The sequence below is a fragment of the Melanerpes formicivorus genome, unplaced genomic scaffold, assembly GCF_026170545.1.
Source record: "Melanerpes formicivorus ecotype bairdi unplaced genomic scaffold, bMelFor1.0.p_v2 SCAF_31, whole genome shotgun sequence".
NCBI classification, from domain to species: Eukaryota; Metazoa; Chordata; class Aves; order Piciformes; family Picidae; genus Melanerpes; species Melanerpes formicivorus.
Window position 1 is genome coordinate 980,753 of NW_027142383.1, and position 19,894 is coordinate 1,000,646.

The window sequence follows — 19,894 nt, forward strand, 5'->3', positions numbered from 1 at the left end:
AGTGCTGTATGCACCTGTAGATGAATGCATGTATCTCGGCAGAGGAAAGAGGTAGGGAAGAATTCTAAGGATCATTTTGACTGTCTCCAGAAGTTAGATCAGATGGCCAATGCAATGTGGTGCTAGGCTTTTCCCTTTAGGTTTTACCCCAAGAATGTTTTGCTTCTATTGGAATTGTCTCCCAAGTGCTGTATGCAGCTGTAGATGAATGCATGTATCTCGGCAGAGGAAAGAGGTAGGGAAGAATTCTAAGGATCATTTACGCTATCTCCAGAAGTTAGATCAGATGGCCAATGCAATGTGGTTCTAGGCTTTTCCCTTTAGGTTTTACCCCAAGAATGTTTTGCTCCTATTCGAATTGTCTCAGAAGTGCTGTATGCAGCTGTAGATGAATGCAGGTATCTCAGCAGAGGAAAGAGGTAGGGAAGAATTCTAAGGATCATTTTGACTGTCTCCAGAAGTTAGATCAGATGGCCAATGCAATGTGGTGCTAAGCTTTTCCCTTTAGGTTTTACCCCAAGAATGTTTTGCTTCTAGTCGAATAGTCTCAGAAGTGCTGTATGCAGCTGTAGATGAATGCATGTATCTCGGCAGAGGAAAGAGGTAGGGAAGAATTCTAAGGATCATTTCGACTGTCTCCAGAAGTTAGATCAGATGGCCAATGCAATGTGGTGCTAGGCTTTTCCCTTTAGGTTTTACCCCAAGAATGTTTTGCTCCTATTCAAATTGCTAGGCTTTTCCCTTTACGTTTTACCCCAAGAAGGGTTTGCTTCTATTCGAATTGTCTCCGAAGTGCTGTATGCAGCTGTAGATGAATGCAGGTATCTCAGCAGAGGAAAGAGGTAGGGAAGAATTCGAAGGATGATTTTGACTGCCTCCAGAAGTTAGATCAGATGGCCAATGCAATGTGGTGCTAGGCTTTTCCCTTTAGGTTTTACCCCAAGAATGTTTTGCTTCTATTCGAATTGTCTCCCAAGTGCTGTATGCAGCTGTAGATGAATGCATGTATCTCGGCAGGGGAAAGAGGTAGGGAAGAATTCTAAGGACCATTTTGACTGTCTCCAGAAGTTAGGTCAGATGGCCAATGCAATGTGGTGCTAGGCTTTTCCCTTTAGGTTTTACCCCAAGAATGTTTTGCTTCTATTCCAATTGTCTCACAAGTGCTGTATGCAGCTGTAGATGAATGCATGTATCTCGGCAGGGGAAAGAGGTAGGGAAGAATTCTAAGGATCATTTTGACTGTCTCCAGTAGTTAGATCAGATGGCCAATGCAATGTGGTGCTAGGCTTTTCCCTTTAGGTTTTACCCCAAGAATGTTTTGCTCCTATTCAAATTGCTAGGCTTTTCCCTTTAGGTTTTACCCCAAGAATGTTTTGCTTCTATTCGAATTGTCTCCCACGTGCTGTATGCAGCTGTAGATGAATGCAGGTATGTCAGCAGAGGAAAGAGGTAGGGAAAAATTCGAAGGATCATTTTGACTGTCTCCAGAAGTTAGATCAGATGGCCAATGCAATGTGGTGCTAGGCTTTTCCCTTTAGGTTTTTCCACAAGAATGTTATGCTTCTAGTCGAATAGTCTCAGAAGTGCTGTATGCAGCTGTAGATGAATGCATGTATCTCGGCAGAGGAAAGAGGTAGGGAAGAACTCTAAGGAGCATTTCGTCTGTCTCCAGAAGTTAGATCAGATGGCCAATGCAATGTGGTGCTAGGCTTTTCCCTTTAGGTTTTACCCCAGGAAAGGTTGCTTCTATTCGAATTGTCTCTAAAATGCTGTATGCAGCTGTATATGAATGCATGTATCTCGGCAGAGGAAAGAGGTAGGGAAGAATTCTAAGGATCATTTTGACTGTCTCCAGAAGTTAGATCAGATGGCCAATGCAATGTGGTGCTAGGCTTTTCCCTTTAGGTTTTACCCCAAGAATGTTTTGCTTCTATTCGAATTGTCTCACAAGTGCTGTATGCAGCTGTAGATGAATGCATGTATCTCGGCCGAGGAAAGAGGTAGGGAAGAATTCTAAGGACCATTTTGACTGTCTCCAGAAGTTAGATCAGATGGCCAATGCAATGTGGTGCTAGGCTTTTCCCTTTAGGTTTTACCCCAAGAATGTTTTGCTTCTATTCAAATTGTCTCAGAAGTGCTGTATGCAGCTGTAGATGAATGCATGCATCTCGGCAGAGGAAAGAGGTAGGGAAGAATTCTAAGGATCATTTTGACTGTCTCCAGAAGTTAGATCAGATGGCCAATGCAATGTGGTGCTAGGCTTTTCCCTTTAGGTTTTACCCCAAGAATGTTTTGCTCCTATTCGAATTGTTTCACAAGTGCTGTATGCAGCTGTAGATGAATGCATGTATCTCGGCAGAGGAAAGAGGTAGGGAAGAATTCTAAGGATCATTTTGACTGTCTCCAGAAGTTAGATCAGATGGCCAATGCAATGTGGTGCTAGGCTTTTCCCTTTAGGTTTTACCCCAAGAATGTTTTGCTTCTATTCGAATTGTCTCCCAAGTGCTGTATGCAGCTGTAGATGAATGCAGGTATCTCAGCTGAGAAAAGAGGTAGGGAAAAATTCGAAGGATCATTTTGACTGTCTCCAGAAGTTAGATCAGATGGCCAATGCAATGTGGTGCTAAGCTTTTCCCTTTAGGTTTTACCCCAAGAAAGGTTTGCGTCTCTTCGAATTGTCTCAGAAGTGCTGTATGCAGCTGTGTATGAATGCATGTATCTCGGCAGGAGAAAGAGGTAGGGAAGAATTCTAAGGACCATTTTGACTGTCTCCAGAAGTTAGCTCAGATGGCCAATGCAATGTGGTGCTAGGCTTTTCCCTTTAGGTTTTACCCCAAGAATGTTTTGCTTCTATTCGAATTGTCTCCCAAGTGCTGTATGCAGCTGTAGATGAATGCAGGTATCTCAGCAGAAAAAAAAGGTAGGGAAGAATTCTAAGGACCATTCTGACTGTCTCCAGAATTTAGCTCAGATGGCCAATGAAATGTGGTGCCAGGCTTTTCCCTTTAGGTTTTACCCCAAGACTGTTTTGCTTCTATTCGAATCGTCTCACAACTGCTTTATGCAGCTGTAGATGAATGCATGTATCTCAGCAGAGGAAAGAGGTAGGGAAAAATTCGAAGGATCATTTTGACTGTCTCCAGAAGTTAGATCAGATGGCCAATGCAATGTGGTGCTAGGCTTTTCCCTTTAGGTTTTACCCCAAGAATGTTTTGCTTCTATTCGAATTGTCTCCCAAGTGCTGTATGCAGCTGTAGATGAATGCATGTATCTCGGCAGAGGAAAGAGGTAGGGAAGAATTCTAAGGACCATTTTGACTGTCTCCAGAAGTTAGATCAGATGGCCAATGCAATGTGGTGCTAGGCTTTTCCCTTTAGGTTTTACCCCAAGAATGTTTTGCTTCTATTCTAATTGTCTCAGAAGTGCTGTATGCACCTGTAGATGAATGCATGTATCTCGGCAGAGGAAAGAGGTAGGGAAGAATTCTAAGGACCATTTTGACTGTCTCCAGAAGTTAGATCAGATGGCCAATGCAATGTGGTGCTAGGCTTTTCCCTTTAGGTTTTACCCCAAGAATGTTTTGCTTCTATTCGAATTGTCTCCCAAGTGCTGTATGCAGCTGTAGATGAATGCAGGTATCTCAGCAGAGGAAAGAGGTAGGGAAGAATTCTAAGGATCATTTTGACTGTCTCCAGAAGTTAGATCAGATGGCCAATGCAATGTGGTGCTAGGCTTTTCCCTTTAGGTTTTACCCCAGGAAAGGTTGCTTCTATTCGAATTGTCTCAGAAATGCTGTATGCAGCTGTATATGAATGCATGTATCTCGGCAGAGGAAAGAGGTAGGGAAGAATTCTAAGGATCATTTAGGCTATCTCCAGAAGTTAGATCAGATGGCCAATGCAATGTGGTGCTAGGCTTTTCCCTTTAGGTTTTACCCCAAGAATGTTTTGCTTCTATTTGAATTCTCTCACAAGTGCTGTATGCAGCTGTAGATGAATGCAGGTATCTCAGCAGAGGAAAGAGGTAGGGAAGAATTCGAAGGATGATTTTGACTGCCTCCAGAAGTTAGATCAGATGGCCAATGCAATGTGGTGCTAGGCTTTTCCCTTTAGGTTTTACCCCAAGAATGTTTTGCTTCTATTCGAATTGTCTCCCAAGTGCTGTATGCAGCTGTAGATGAATGCATGTATCTCGGCAGGGGAAAGAGGTAGGGAAGAATTCTAAGGACCATTTTGACTGTCTCCAGAAGTTAGATCAGATGGCCAATGCAATGTGGTGCTAGGCTTTTCCCTTTAGGTTTTACCCCAAGAATGTTTTGCTTCTATTCCAATTGTCTCACAAGTGCTGTATGCAGCTGTAGATGAATGCATGTATCTCGGCAGCGGAAAGAGGTAGGGAAGAATTCTAAGGATCATTTTGACTGTCTCCAGTAGTTAGATCAGATGGCCAATGCAATGTGGTGCTAGGCTTTTCCATTTAGGTTTTACCCCAAGAATGTTTTGCTCCTATTCAAATTGCTAGGCTTTTCTTTTTAGGTTTTACCCCAAGAATGTTTTGCTTCTATTCGAATTGTCTCCCACGTGCTGTATGCAGCTGTAGATGAATGCAGGTATGTCAGCAGAGGAAAGAGGTAGGGAAAAATTCGAAGGATCATTTTGACTGTCTCCAGAAGTTAGATCAGATGGCCAATGCAATGTGGTGCTAGGCTTTTCCCTTTAGGTTTTACCCCAGGAAAGGTTGCTTCTATTCGAATTGTCTCTAAAATGCTGTATGCAGCTGTATATGAATGCATGTATCTCGGCAGAGGAAAGAGGTAGGGAAGAATTCTAAGGATCATTTAGGCTATCTCCAGAAGTTAGATCAGATGGCCAATGCAACGTGGTGCTAGGCTTTTCCCTTTAGGTTTTACCCCAAGAATGTTTTGCTTCTATTTGAATTGTCTCCCAAGTGCTGTATGCAGCTGTAGATGAATGCAGGTATCTCAGCAGAGGAAAGAGGTAGGGAAGAATTCGAAGGATGATTTTGACTGCCTCCAGAAGTTAGATCAGATGGCCAATGCAATGTGGTGCTAGGCTTTTCCCTTTAGGTTTTACCCCAAGAATGTTTTGCTTCTATTCGAATTGTCTCAGAAGTGCTGTATGCACCTGTAGATGAATGCATGTATCTCGGCAGGGGAAGAGGTAGGGAAGAATTCTAAGGATCATTTTGACAGTCTCCAGAAGTTAGATCAGATGGCCAATGCAATGTGGTGCTAGGCTTTTCCCTTTAGGTTTTACCCCAAGAATGTTTTGCTCCTATTTGAATTGTCTCCCAAGTGCTGTATGCAGCTGCAGATGAATGCAGGTATCTCAGCAGAGGAAAATGGTCGGGAAGAATTCTAAGGATCATTTTGACTGTCTCCAGAAGTTAGATCAGATGGCCAATGCAATGCGGTGCTAGGCTTTTCCCTTTAGGTTTTACCCCAAGAATGTTTTGCTTCTATTTGAATTGTCTCACAAGTGCTGTATGCAGCTGTAGATGAATGCAGGTATCTCAGCAGAGGAAAGAGGTAGGGAAGAATTCTAAGGATCTTTTTGACATTCTCCAGAAGTTAGATCAGATGGCCAATGCAATGTGGTGCTAGGCTTTTCCCTTTAGGTTTTACCCCAAGAATGTTTTGCTCCTATTCGAATTGTCTCAGAAGTGCTGTATGCAGCTGTAGATGAATGCAGGTATCTCAGCAGAGGAAAGAGGTAGGGAAGAATTCTAAGGATCATTTTGACTGTCTCCAGAAGTTAGATCAGATGGCCAATGCAATGTGGTGCTAGGCTTTTCCCTTTAGGTTTTACCCCAAGAATGTTTTGTTCCTATTCGAATTGTTTCACAAGTGCTGTATGCAGCTGCAGATGAATGCATGTATCTCGGCTGAGGAAAGAGGTAGGGAAGAATTCTAAGGACCATTTTGACTGTCTCCAGAAGTTAGATCAGATGGCCAATGCAATGTGGTGCTAGGCTTTTCCCTTTAGGTTTTACCCCAAGAATGTTTTGCTTCTGTTCGAATTGTCTCAGAAGTGCTGTATGCAGCTGTAGATGAATGCATGTATCTCGGCAGAGGAAAGAGGTAGGGAAGAATTCTAAGGATCATTTAGGCTATCTCCAGAAGTTAGATCAGATGGCCAATGCAATGTGGTTCTAGGCTTTTCCCTTTAGGTTTTACCCCAAGAATGTTTTGCTCCTATTCGAATTGTCTCAGAAGTGCTGTATGCAGCTGTAGATGAATGCAGGTATCTCAGCAGAGGAAAGAGGTAGGGAAGAATTCTAAGGATCATTTTGACTGTCTCCAGAAGTTAGATCAGATGGCCAATGCAATGTGGTGCTAGGCTTTTCCCTTTAGGTTTTACCCCAGGAAAGGCTGCTTCTATTCGAATTGTCTCAGAAATGCTGTATGCAGCTGTATATGAATGCATGTATCTCGGCAGAGGAAAGAGGTAGGGAAGAATTCTAAGGATCATTTAGGCTATCTCCAGAAGTTAGATCAGATGGCCAATGCAATGTGGTGCTAGGCTTTTCCCTTTAGGTTTTACCCCAAGAATGTTTTGCTTCTATTTGAATTCTCTCACAAGTGCTGTATGCAGCTGTAGATGAATGCAGGTATCTCAGCAGAGGAAAGAGGTAGGGAAGAATTCGAAGGATGATTTTGACTGCCTCCAGAAGTTAGATCAGATGGCCAATGCAATGTGGTGCTAGGCTTTTCCCTTTAGGTTTTACCCCAAGAATGTTTTGCTTCTATTCGAATTGTCTCCCAAGTGCTGTATGCAGCTGTAGATGAATGCATGTATCTCGGCAGGGGAAAGAGGTAGGGAAGAATTCTAAGGACCATTTTGACTGTCTCCAGAAGTTAGCTCAGATGGCCAATGCAATGTGGTGCTAGGCTTTTCCCTTTAGGTTTTACCCCAAGAATGTTTTGCTTCTATTCGAATTGTCTCCCAAGTGCTGTATGCAGCTGTAGATGAATGCAGGTATGTCAGCAGAGGAAAGAGGTAGGGAAAAATTCGAAGGATCATTTTGACTGTCTCCAGAAGTTAGATCAGATGGCCAATGCAATGTGGTGCTAGGCTTTTCCCTTTAGGTTTTACCCCAAGAATGTTTTGCTTCTATTCGAATTGTCTCCCAAGTGCTGTATGCAGCTGTAGATGAATGCAGGTATGTCTGCAGAGGAAAGAGGTAGGGAAAAATTCGAAGGATCGTTTTGACTGTCTCCAGAAGTTAGATCAGATGGCCAATGCAATGTGGTGCTAGGCTTTTCCCTTTAGGTCTTACCACAAGAATGTTATGCTTCTAGTCGAATAGTCTCAGAAGTGCTGTATGCAGCTGTAGATGAATGCATGTATCTCGGCAGAGGAAAGAGGTAGGGAAGAACTCTAAGGAGCATTTCGTCTGTCTCCAGAAGTTAGATCAGATGGCCAATGCAATGTGGTGCTAGGCTTTCCCCTTTAGGTTTTACCCCAGGAAAGGTTGCTTCTATTCGAATTGTCTCTAAAATGCTGTATGCAGCTGTATATGAATGCATGTATCTCGGCAGAGGAAAGAGGTAGGGAAGAATTCTAAGGATCATTTAGGCTATCTCCAGAAGTTAGATCAGATGGCCAATGCAATGTGGTGCTAGGCTTTTCCCTTTAGGTTTTACCCCAAGAATGTTTTGCTTCTATTTGAATTGTCTCCCAAGTGCTGTATGCAGCTGTAGATGAATGCAGGTATCTCAGCAGAGGAAAGAGGTAGGGAAGAATTCGAAGGATGATTTGGACTGCCTCCAGAAGTTAGATCAGATGGCCAATGCAATGTGGTGCTAGGCTTCTCTATTTAGGTTTTACCTCAAGAAAGGTTTGCTTCTATTTGAATTGTCTCCCAAGTGCTGTATGCAGCTGTAGATGAATGCATGTATCTCGGCCGAGGAAAGATGTAGGGAAGAATTCTAAGGATCATTTTGACTGTCTCCAGAAGTTAGATCAGATGGCCAATGCAATGTGGTGCTAGGCTTTTCCCTTTAGGTTTTACCCCAAGAAAGGTTTGCTTCTCTTCGAATTGTCTCAGAAGTGCTGTATGCAGCTGTGTATGAACGCATGAATCTCGGCAGAGGAAAGAGGTAGGGAAGAATTCTAAGGATCATTTTGACTATCTCCAGAAGTTAGATCAGATGGCCAATGCAATGTGGTGCTAGGCTTTTCCCTTTAGGTTTTACCCCAAGAATGTTTTGCTTCTATTCGAATTGTCTCACAAGTGCTGTATGCATCAGTAGATGAATGCAAGTATCTCGGCAGAGAAAAGAGGTAGGGAAGAATTCTAAGGAGCATTTAGGCTATCTCCAGAAGTTAGATCAGATGGCCAATGCAATGTGGTGCTAGACTTTTCCCTTTAGGTTTTACCCCAAGAATGTTTTGCTCCTATTCGAATTGTCTCAGATGTGCTGTATGCAGCTGTAGATGAATGCATGTATCTCGGCTGAGGAAAGAGGTAGGGAAGAATTCTAAGGATCATTTTGACTGTCTCCAGAAGTTAGATCAGATGGCCAATGCAATGTGGTGCTAGGCTTTTCCCTTTAGGTTTTACCCCAGGAAAGGTTGCTTCTATTCGAATTGTCTCAGAAATGCTGTATGCAGCTGTATATGAATGCATGTATCTCGGCAGAGGAAAGAGGTAGGGAAGAATTCTAAGGATCATTTTGACTGTCTCCAGAAGTTAGCTCAGATGGCCAATGCAATGTGGTGCTAGGCTTTTCCCTTTAGGTTTTACCCCAAGAATGTTTTGCTCCTATTCGAATTGTCTCCCAAGTGCTGTATGCAGCTGTAGATGAATGCATGTATCTCGGCAGGGGAAAGAGGTAGGGAAGAATTCTAAGGACCATTTTGACTGTCTCCAGAAGTTAGCTCAGATGGCCAATGCAATGTGGTGCTAGGCTTTTCCCTTTAGGTTTTACCCCAAGAATGTTTTGCTTCTATTCCAATTGTCTCACAAGTGCTGTATGCAGCTGTAGATGAATGCATGTATCTCGGCAGGGGAAAGAGGTAGGGAAGAATTCTAAGGATCATTTTGACTGTCTCCAGTAGTTAGATCAGATGGCCAATGCAATGTGGTGCTAGGCTTTTCCCTTTAGGTTTTACCCCAAGAATGTTTTGCTCCTATTCAAATTGCTAGGCTTTTCCCTTTAGGTTTTACCCCAAGAATGTTTTGCTTCTCTTCGAATTGTCTCCCACGTGCTGTATGCAGCTGTAGATGAATGCAGGTATGTCAGCAGAGGAAAGAGGTAGGGAAAAATTCGAAGGATCATTTTGACTGTCTCCAGAAGTTAGATCAGATGGCCAATGCAATGTGGTGCTAGGCTTTTCCCTTTAGGTTTTACCACAAGAATGTTATGCTTCTAGTCGAATAGTCTCAGAAGTGCTGTATGCAGCTGTAGATGAATGCATGTATCTCGGCATAGGAAAGAGGTAGGGAAGAACTCTAAGGAGCATTTCGTCTGTCTCCAGAAGTTAGATCAGATGGCCAATGCAATGTGGTGCTAGGCTTTTCCCTTTAGGTTTTACCCCAGGAAAGGTTGCTTCTATTCGAATTGTCTCTAAAATGCTGTATGCAGCTGTATATGAATGCATGTATCTCGGCAGAGGAAAGAGGTAGGGAAGAATTCTAAGGATCATTTAGGCTATCTCCAGAAGTTAGATCAGATGGCCAATGCAACGTGGTGCTAGGCTTTTCCCTTTAGGTTTTACCCCAAGAATGTTTTGCTTCTATTTGAATTGTCTCCCAAGTGCTGTATGCAGCTGTAGATGAATGCAGGTATCTCAGCAGAGGAAAGAGGTAGGGAAGAATTCGAAGGATGATTTTGACTGCCTCCAGAAGTTAGATCAGATGGCCAATGCAATGTGGTGCTAGGCTTTTCCCTTTAGGTTTTACCCCAAGAATGTTTTGCTTCTATTCGAATTGTCTCACAAGTGCTGTATGCAGGTGTAGATGAATGCATGTATCTCGGCAGAGGAAAGAGGTAGGGAAGAATTCTAAGGATCATTTTGACAGTCTCCAGAAGTTAGATCAGATGGCCAATGCAATGTGGTGCTAGGCTTTTCCCTTTGGGTTTTACCCCAAGAATGTTTTGCTTCTATTTGAATTGTCTCACAAGTGCTGTATGCAGCTGTAGATGAATGCAGGTATCTCAGCAGAGGAAAGAGGTAGGGAAGAATTCTAAGGATCTTTTTGACATTCTCCAGAAGTTAGATCAGATGGCCAATGCAATGTGGTTCTAGGCTTTTCCCTTTAGGTTTTACCCCAAGAATGTTTTGCTCCTATTTGAATTGTCTCCCAAGTGCTGTATGCAGCTGTAGATGAATGCAGGTATATCAGCAGAGGAAAGAGGTAGGGAAGAATTCTAAGGATCATTTTGACTGTCTCCAGAAGTTAGATCAGATGGCCAATGCAATGTGGTGCTAGGCTTTTCCCTTTAGGTTTTACCCCAAGAATGTTTTGTTCCTATCCGAATTGTTTCACAAGTGCTGTATGCAGCTGTAGATGAATGCATGTATCTCGGCAGAGGAAAGAGGTAGGGAAGAATTCTAAGGATCATTTTGACTGTCTCCAGAAGTTAGATCAGATGGCCAATGGAATGTGGTGCTAGGCTTTTCCCTTTAGGTTTTACCCCAAGAATGTTTTGCTTCTATTCGAATTGTCTCCCAAGTGCTGTATGCAGCTGTAGATGAATGCATGTATCTCGGCCGAGGAAAGAGGTAGGGAAGAATTCTAAGGACCATTTTGACTGTCTCCAGAAGTTAGATCAGATGGCCAATGCAATGTGGTGCTAGGCTTTTCCCTTTAGGTTTTCCCCCAGGAATGTTTTGCTTCTATTCGAATTGTCTCACAAGTGCTGTATGCATCAGTAGATGAATGCAAGTATCTCGGCAGAGAAAAGAGGTAGGGAAGAATTCTAAGGAGCATTTAGGCTATCTCCAGAAGTTAGATCAGATGGCCAATGCAATGTGGTGCTAGACTTTTCCCTTTAGGTTTTACCCCAAGAATGTTTTGCTCCTATTCGAATTGTCTCAGATGTGCTGTATGCAGCTGTAGATGAATGCATGTATCTCGGCAGGGGAAAGAGGTAGGGAAGAATTCTAAGGACCATTTTGACTGTCTCCAGAAGTTAGATCAGATGGCCAATGCCACGTGGTGCTAGGCTTTTCCCTTTAGGTTTTACCCCAAGAATGTTTTGCTTCTATTTGAATTGTCTCCCAAGTGCTGTATGCAGCTGTAGATGAATGCAGGTATCTCAGCAGAGGAAAGAGGTAGGGAAGAATTCGAAGGATGATTTTGACTGCCTCCAGAAGTTAGATCAGATGGCCAATGCAATGTGGTGCTAGGCTTTTCCCTTTAGGTTTTACCCCAAGAATGTTTTGCTTCTATTCGAATTGTCTCACAAGTGCTGTATGCAGGTGTAGATGAATGCATGTATCTCGGCAGAGGAAAGAGGTAGGGAAGAATTCTAAGGATCATTTTGACAGTCTCCAGAAGTTAGATCAGATGGCCAATGCAATGTGGTGCTAGGCTTTTCCCTTTGGGTTTTACCCCAAGAATGTTTTGCTTCTATTTGAATTGTCTCACAAGTGCTGTATGCAGCTGTAGATGAATGCAGGTATCTCAGCAGAGGAAAGAGGTAGGGAAGAATTCTAAGGATCTTTTTGACATTCTCCAGAAGTTAGATCAGATGGCCAATGCAATGTGGTTCTAGGCTTTTCCCTTTAGGTTTTACCCCAAGAATGTTTTGCTCCTATTTGAATTGTCTCCCAAGTGCTGTATGCAGCTGTAGATGAATGCAGGTATATCAGCAGAGGAAAGAGGTAGGGAAGAATTCTAAGGATCATTTTGACTGTCTCCAGAAGTTAGATCAGATGGCCAATGCAATGTGGTGCTAGGCTTTTCCCTTTAGGTTTTACCCCAAGAATGTTTTGTTCCTATCCGAATTGTTTCACAAGTGCTGTATGCAGCTGTAGATGAATGCATGTATCTCGGCTGAGGAAAGAGGTAGGGAAGAATTCTAAGGATCATTTTGACTGTCTCCAGAAGTTAGATCAGATGGCCAATGCTATGTGGTGCTAAGCTTTTCCCTTTAGGTTTTACCCCAAGAATGTTTTGCTTCTAGTCGAATAGTCTCAGAAGTGCTGTATGCAGCTGTAGATGAATGCAGGTATCTCAGCAGAGGAAAGAGGTAGGGAAGAATTCTAAGGATCTTTTTGACTGTCTCCAGAAGTTAGCTCAGATGGCCAATGCAATGTGGTGCTAGGCTTTTCCCTTTAGGTTTTACCCCAAGAATGTTTTGCTCCTATTCGAATTGTCTCCCAAGTGCTGTATGCAGCTGTAGATGAATGCATGTATCTCGGCAGGGGAAAGAGGTAGGGAAGAATTCTAAGGACCATTTTGACTGTCTCCAGAAGTTAGCTCAGATGGCCAATGCAATGTGGTGCTAGGCTTTTCCCTTTAGGTTTTACCCCAAGAATGTTTTGCTTCTATTTGAATTGTCTCCCAAGTGCTGTATGCAGCTGTAGATGAATGCAGGTATCTCAGCAGAGGAAAGAGGTAGGGAAGAATTCGAAGGATGATTTTGACTGCCTCCAGAAGTTAGATCAGATGGCCAATGCAATGTGGTGCTAGGCTTTTCCCTTTAGGTTTTACCCCAAGAATGTTTTGCTTCTATTCGAATTGTCTCACAAGTGCTGTATGCAGGTGTAGATGAATGCATGTATCTCGGCAGAGGAAAGAGGTAGGGAAGAATTCTAAGGATCATTTTGACAGTCTCCAGAAGTTAGATCAGATGGCCAATGCAATGTGGTGCTAGGCTTTTCCCTTTGGGTTTTACCCCAAGAATGTTTTGCTTCTATTTGAATTGTCTCACAAGTGCTGTATGCAGCTGTAGATGAATGCAGGTATCTCAGCAGAGGAAAGAGGTAGGGAAGAATTCTAAGGATCTTTTTGACATTCTCCAGAAGTTAGATCAGATGGCCAATGCAATGTGGTGCTAGGCTTTTCCCTTTAGGTTTTACCCCAAGAATGTTTTGTTCCTATCCGAATTGTTTCACAAGTGCTGTATGCAGCTGTAGATGAATGCATGTATCTCGGCTGAGGAAAGAGGTAGGGAAGAATTCTAAGGATCATTTTGACTGTCTCCAGAAGTTAGATCAGATGGCCAATGCTATGTGGTGCTAGGCTTTTCCCTTTAGGTTTTACCCCAAGAATGTTTTGCTTCTATTCGAATTGTCTCACAAGTGCTGTATGCAGGTGTAGATGAATGCATGTATCTCGGCAGAGGAAAGAGGTAGGGAAGAATTCTAAGGATCATTTTGACAGTCTCCAGAAGTTAGATCAGATGGCCAATGCAATGTGGTGCTAGGCTTTTCCCTTTGGGTTTTACCCCAAGAATGTTTTGCTTCTATTTGAATTGTCTCACAAGTGCTGTATGCAGCTGTAGATGAATGCAGGTATCTCAGCAGAGGAAAGAGGTAGGGAAGAATTCTAAGGATCTTTTTGACATTCTCCAGAAGTTAGATCAGATGGCCAATGCAATGTGGTTCTAGGCTTTTCCCTTTAGGTTTTACCCCAAGAATGTTTTCCTCCTATTTGAATTGTCTCCCAAGTGCTGTATGCAGCTGTAGATGAATGCAGGTATATCAGCAGAGGAAAGAGGTAGGGAAGAATTCTAAGGATCATTTTGACTGTCTCCAGAAGTTAGATCAGATAGCCAATGCAATGTGGTGCTAGGCTTTTCCCTTTAGGTTTTACCCCAAGAATGTTTTGTTCCTATCCGAATTGTTTCACAAGTGCTGTATGCAGCTGTAGATGAATGCATGTATCTCGGCTGAGGAAAGAGGTAGGGAAGAATTCTAAGGATCATTTTGACTGTCTCCAGAAGTTAGATCAGATGGCCAATGCTATGTGGTGCTAAGCTTTTCCCTTTAGGTTTTACCCCAAGAATGTTTTGCTTCTAGTCGAATAGTCTCAGAAGTGCTGTATGCAGCTGTAGATGAATGCAGGTATCTCAGCAGAGGAAAGAGGTAGGGAAGAATTCTAAGGATCTTTTTGACATTCTCCAGAAGTTAGATCAGATGGCCAATGCAATGTGGTGCTAGGCTTTTCCCTTTAGGTTTTACCCCAAGAATGTTTTGTTCCTATCCGAATTGTTTCACAAGTGCTGTATGCAGCTGTAGATGAATGCATGTATCTCGGCTGAGGAAAGAGGTAGGGAAGAATTCTAAGGATCATTTTGACTGTCTCCAGAAGTTAGATCAGATGGCCAATGCTATGTGGTGCTAGGCTTTTCCCTTTAGGTTTTACCCCAAGAATGTTTTGCTTCTATTCGAATTGTCTCACAAGTGCTGTATGCAGGTGTAGATGAATGCATGTATCTCGGCAGAGGAAAGAGGTAGGGAAGAATTCTAAGGATCATTTTGACAGTCTCCAGAAGTTAGATCAGATGGCCAATGCAATGTGGTGCTAGGCTTTTCCCTTTGGGTTTTACCCCAAGAATGTTTTGCTTCTATTTGAATTGTCTCACAAGTGCTGTATGCAGCTGTAGATGAATGCAGGTATCTCAGCAGAGGAAAGAGGTAGGGAAGAATTCTAAGGATCTTTTTGACATTCTCCAGAAGTTAGATCAGATGGCCAATGCAATGTGGTTCTAGGCTTTTCCCTTTAGGTTTTACCCCAAGAATGTTTTCCTCCTATTTGAATTGTCTCCCAAGTGCTGTATGCAGCTGTAGATGAATGCAGGTATATCAGCAGAGGAAAGAGGTAGGGAAGAATTCTAAGGATCATTTTGACTGTCTCCAGAAGTTAGATCAGATAGCCAATGCAATGTGGTGCTAGGCTTTTCCCTTTAGGTTTTACCCCAAGAATGTTTTGTTCCTATCCGAATTGTTTCACAAGTGCTGTATGCAGCTGTAGATGAATGCATGTATCTCGGCTGAGGAAAGAGGTAGGGAAGAATTCTAAGGATCATTTTGACTGTCTCCAGAAGTTAGATCAGATGGCCAATGCTATGTGGTGCTAAGCTTTTCCCTTTAGGTTTTACCCCAAGAATGTTTTGCTTGTAGTCGAATAGTCTCAGAAGTGCTGTATGCAGCTGTAGATGAATGCATGTATCTCGGCAGAGGAAAGAGGTAGGGAAGAATTCTAAGGATCATTTTGACTGTCTCCAGAAGTTAGATCAGATGGCCAATGCAATGTGGTGCTAGGCTTTTCCCTTTAGGTTTTACCCCAAGAATGTTTTGCTTCTATTCGAATTGTCTCCCAAGTGCTGTATGCAGCTGTAGATGAATGCATGTATCTCGGCCGAGGAAAGAGGTAGGGAAGAATTCTAAGGACCATTTTGACTGTCTCCAGAAGTTAGATCAGATGGCCAATGCAATGTGGTGCTAGGCTTTTCCCTTTAGGTTTTCCCCCAGGAATGTTTTGCTTCTATTCGAATTGTCTCAGAAGTGCTGTATGCAGCTGTAGATGAATGCATGTATCTCGGCAGAGGAAAGAGGTAGGGAAGAATTCTAAGGATCATTTTGACTGTCTCCAGAAGTTAGATCAGATGGCCAATGCAATGTGGTGCTAAGCTTTTCCCTTTAGGTTTTACCCCAAGAATGTTTTGCTTCTAGTCGAATAGTCTCAGAAGTGCTGTATGCAGCTGTAGATGAATGCATGTATCTCGGCAGAGGAAAGAGGTAGGGAAGAATTCTAAGGATCATTTTGACTGTCTCCAGAAGTTAGATCAGATGGCCAATGCTATGTGGTGCTAAGCTTTTCCCTTTAGGTTTTACCCCAAGAATGTTTTGCTTCTAGTCGAATAGTCTCAGAAGTGCTGTATGCAGCTGTAGATGAATGCATGTATCTCGGCAGAGGAAAGAGGTAGGGAAGAATTCTAAGGATCATTTTGACTGTCTCCAGAAGTTAGATCAGATGGCCAATGCAATGTGGTGCTAGGCTTTTCCCTTTAGGTTTTACCCCAAGAAAGGTTTGCTTCTCTTCGAATTGTCTCAGAAGTGCTGTATGCAGCTGTGTATGAACGCATGAATCTCGGCAGAGGAAAGAGGTAGGGAAGAATTCTAAGGATCATTTTGACTATCTCCAGAAGTTAGATCAGATGGCCAATGCAATGTGGTGCTAGGCTTTTCCCTTTAGGTTTTACCCCAAGAATGTTTTGCTTCTATTCGAATTGTCTCACAAGTGCTGTATGCATCAGTAGATGAATGCAAGTATCTCGGCAGAGAAAAGAGGTAGGGAAGAATTCTAAGGAGCATTTAGGCTATCTCCAGAAGTTAGATCAGATGGCCAATGCAATGTGGTGCTAGACTTTTCCCTTTAGGTTTTACCCCAAGAATGTTTTGCTCCTATTCGAATTGTCTCAGATGTGCTGTATGCAGCTGTAGATGAATGCATGTATCTCGGCTGAGGAAAGAGGTAGGGAAGAATTCTAAGGATCATTTTGACTGTCTCCAGAAGTTAGCTCAGATGGCCAATGCAATGTGGTGCTAGGCTTTTCCCTTTAGGTTTTACCCCAAGAATGTTTTGCTCCTATTCGAATTGTCTCCCAAGTGCTGTATGCAGCTGTAGATGAATGCATGTATCTCGGCAGGGGAAAGAGGTAGGGAAGAATTCTAAGGACCATTTTGACTGTCTCCAGAAGTTAGCTCAGATGGCCAATGCAATGTGGTGCTAGGCTTTTCCCTTTAGGTTTTACCCCAAGAATGTTTTGCTTCTATTCCAATTGTCTCACAAGTGCTGTATGCAGGTGTAGATGAATGCAGGTATCTCAGCAGAGGAAAGAGGTAGGGAAGAATTCGAAGGATGATTTTGACTGCCTCCAGAAGTTAGATCAGATGGCCAATGCAATGTGGTGCTAGGCTTCTCTATTTAGGTTTTACCTCAAGAAAGGTTTGCTTCTATTTGAATTGTCTCCCAAGTGCTGTATGCAGCTGTAGATGAATGCATGTATCTCGGCCGAGGAAAGATGTAGGGAAGAATTCTAAGGATCATTTTGACTGTCTCCAGAAGTTAGATCAGATGGCCAATGCAATGTGGTGCTAGGCTTTTCCCTTTAGGTTTTACCCCAAGAATGTTTTGTTCCTATTCGAATTGTTTCACAAGTGCTGTATGCAGCTGTAGATGAATGCATGTATCTCGGCTGAGGAAAGAGGTAGGGAAGAATTCTAAGGATCATTTTGACTGTCTCCAGAAGTTAGATCAGATGGCCAATGCAATGTGGTGCTAAGCTTTTCCCTTTAGGTTTTACCCCAAGAATGTTTTGCTTCTAGTCGAATAGTCTCAGAAGTGCTGTATGCAGCTGTAGATGAATGCATGTATCTCGGCAGAGGAAAGAGGTAGGGAAGAATTCTAAGGATCATTTTGACTGTCTCCAGAAGTTAGATCCGAAGGCCAATCCAATGTGGTGCTAGGCTTTTCCCTTTAGGTTTTATCCCAAGAATGTTTTGCTTCTATTCGAATTGTCTCAGAAGTGCTGTATGCACCTGTAGATGAATGCATGTATCTCGGCAGAGGAAAGAGGTAGGGAAGAATTCTAAGGATCATTTAGGCTATCTCCAGAAGTTAGATCAGATGGCCAATGCAATGTGGTGCTAGGCTTTTCCCTTTAGGTTTTACCCCAAGAATGTTTTGCTTCTATTTGAATTGTCTCACAAGTGCTGTATGCAGCTGTAGATGAATGCATGTATCTCGGCCGAAGAAAAGAGGTAGGGAAGAATTCTAAGGAGCATTTTGACTGTCTCCAGAAGTTAGATCAGATGGCCAATGCAATGTGCCACCTGGCTGAAGGTTCTGGCCCCGGGCAGCTCTTGCCAAGGTGGGGTGGGGACACTTCCATGGCTCATGAGCTGACACAAGGCTGTGCCTTGAGCTCCCACAGCCTGGCTGGATGCTGTCTGCATGGCATAGCACTCCAAATCCTCACTTTCCCTGGGCTGATGTGAGGGACCTGGATGCATTTCATGTGATGGAAACCTTTCTGCCTGGCATTCATGCCCCCAAATGGGGAGGGTGATGAGGTTCATCCATGCAGATGCGAGGCAGGTGGGTGGTGGGCTGCCAGCCCCACTCCTTCTCTCTGGATGAAGATGCTGTTTAGAGGTCCCTCTAAGAAGGAATCCTCTGCCTTCCCTCTCTGCTCCCCTGTCCTTCTGCCTCCCAACCAGCACACCCAGCCCCAGGGGAGTGGGATGTGGTTGGAGTCCTGCTGCTGCTGTCACCCCCCAGGTTGAAATCTGTCACCCCCAAGCTGAAACCTGTCACCCCCCAGGCTGAACCCTCACTCACACCCCTAGTTTGGCCAGAGCTGTGGGAAGGATCCTACCTCTGGCCAGGCACACGTGGCACGGAGCGGGGGCTGAGCCCACCCCAAGGAGCTGCAACCCAGTTTCACGCCCTGATCTCCACCATAGAGCCTCCGAGGTGCTGGGAACCTCCCTGTTTCCCACTCCCTTCCCTGATGGGGATCCCTCCATCTCCCATCCCTCCCCTGGTGGGGACCCCCCCGGGGATCCCTCCAATCTTCCATCCCCTTTCCTGATGAAGACCACCCTGTCTCCCATCCCTTTTCCTGATGGAGACTCCCCACATCTCCCATCTGCTTCCCTGGGAGAAACACCCAGTGATGGAGGAAGAGGGTGGAGGAATGCTGGGGGCTCTCTGCTCCCTGCCTTGAAGCTTGAGAAGGGACAGGAGCTTTCCTCCCCCAGTTTCTGCGGTGGAGGTAGGATGGCAGCCGCCCCCTCCCTCCCCAAGAGGTGAGCCGTGGGAAATATGGGGAACCAGAAGAGTTCCTCAGAAAGAGACGCTTATGAATTAATGTAAGAACTCCTTAAAAAGCATGGCAAGGTTATTTGTGGCCGTGATCTTAAGGGGATGCTGGAATGGGTGCAGAACATCCCGACAGTTACAACATCTAGCATGTTTTCGAGTGAAATCTAGGATCAAGTGGGGGTGAGGTTATGGGATGCTGCTACTACAGGGAATGTTGAGGCGTAGCGTATGCTCCCATGGTGGTGGATTATATTCGAGATGCTTAAAGCGCAAGAAGGGAACTCGGAACAGAGTATTGAGGGAGCTCAGACCCCTCCTCCGTTACCCTCTAAGCTGCCACCAAAGCCGAAGCTGCGGACTGAGACTCTGGGTACATACGCAGCAGAATACTACACCCCCAGACATACCTACCCCCCCCCACCCCCCCCCGGGGGACGACCTCCTAGATCCAGGTCCTGTCTATCCTGAACGGGAACCAGACCTTTATCTCCGGGATCCTCACGATGTGTGGGCTTCTATTAAGCGCCAAGCTTTGCGGGATGGAGACACTGAGGTTGCCGCAAGAATCGTGGCTCCTGTACTGTACGCGGGAAGAGGGGGTAACCCTCAATGGGAGGCTTTGTCCTTCCCAGTGATTAAAGAAAAAGAACTCCGTCGTACTGCCGCTGAGCATGGGCTCTCTTCTCCTTATTTCGCTAATCTTTTAACATCTATACTCGACAATCGCGTAATGACACCATACGTCTTAAAATCTCTAGCACAACTGTTGCTAACTCTGTCTCAGTATACTTTATGGGAGTTCCAGTGGAGAAAAGGGCTCCAAGCGCTCTTACTTGCATATGCGGGACATAACAATCAGGCTTTAGCGGCACTCACGTTGGATCACCTCATGGGCACAGGTCAACACACCGACCCGGCAGCGCAAGCCCGCGACTGCCCACGGGAAGCCCTGGAAGCATCACGAGAGGAGGGACGAAAGGCTTTTCTTAAAGTCCCGGACTCTCAAAAGCCACAAAAAGTTTTTACGAATATCGTTCCGGAACCGCGGGAACCTTATATGCAATTCATAGATAGGCTTAAACTG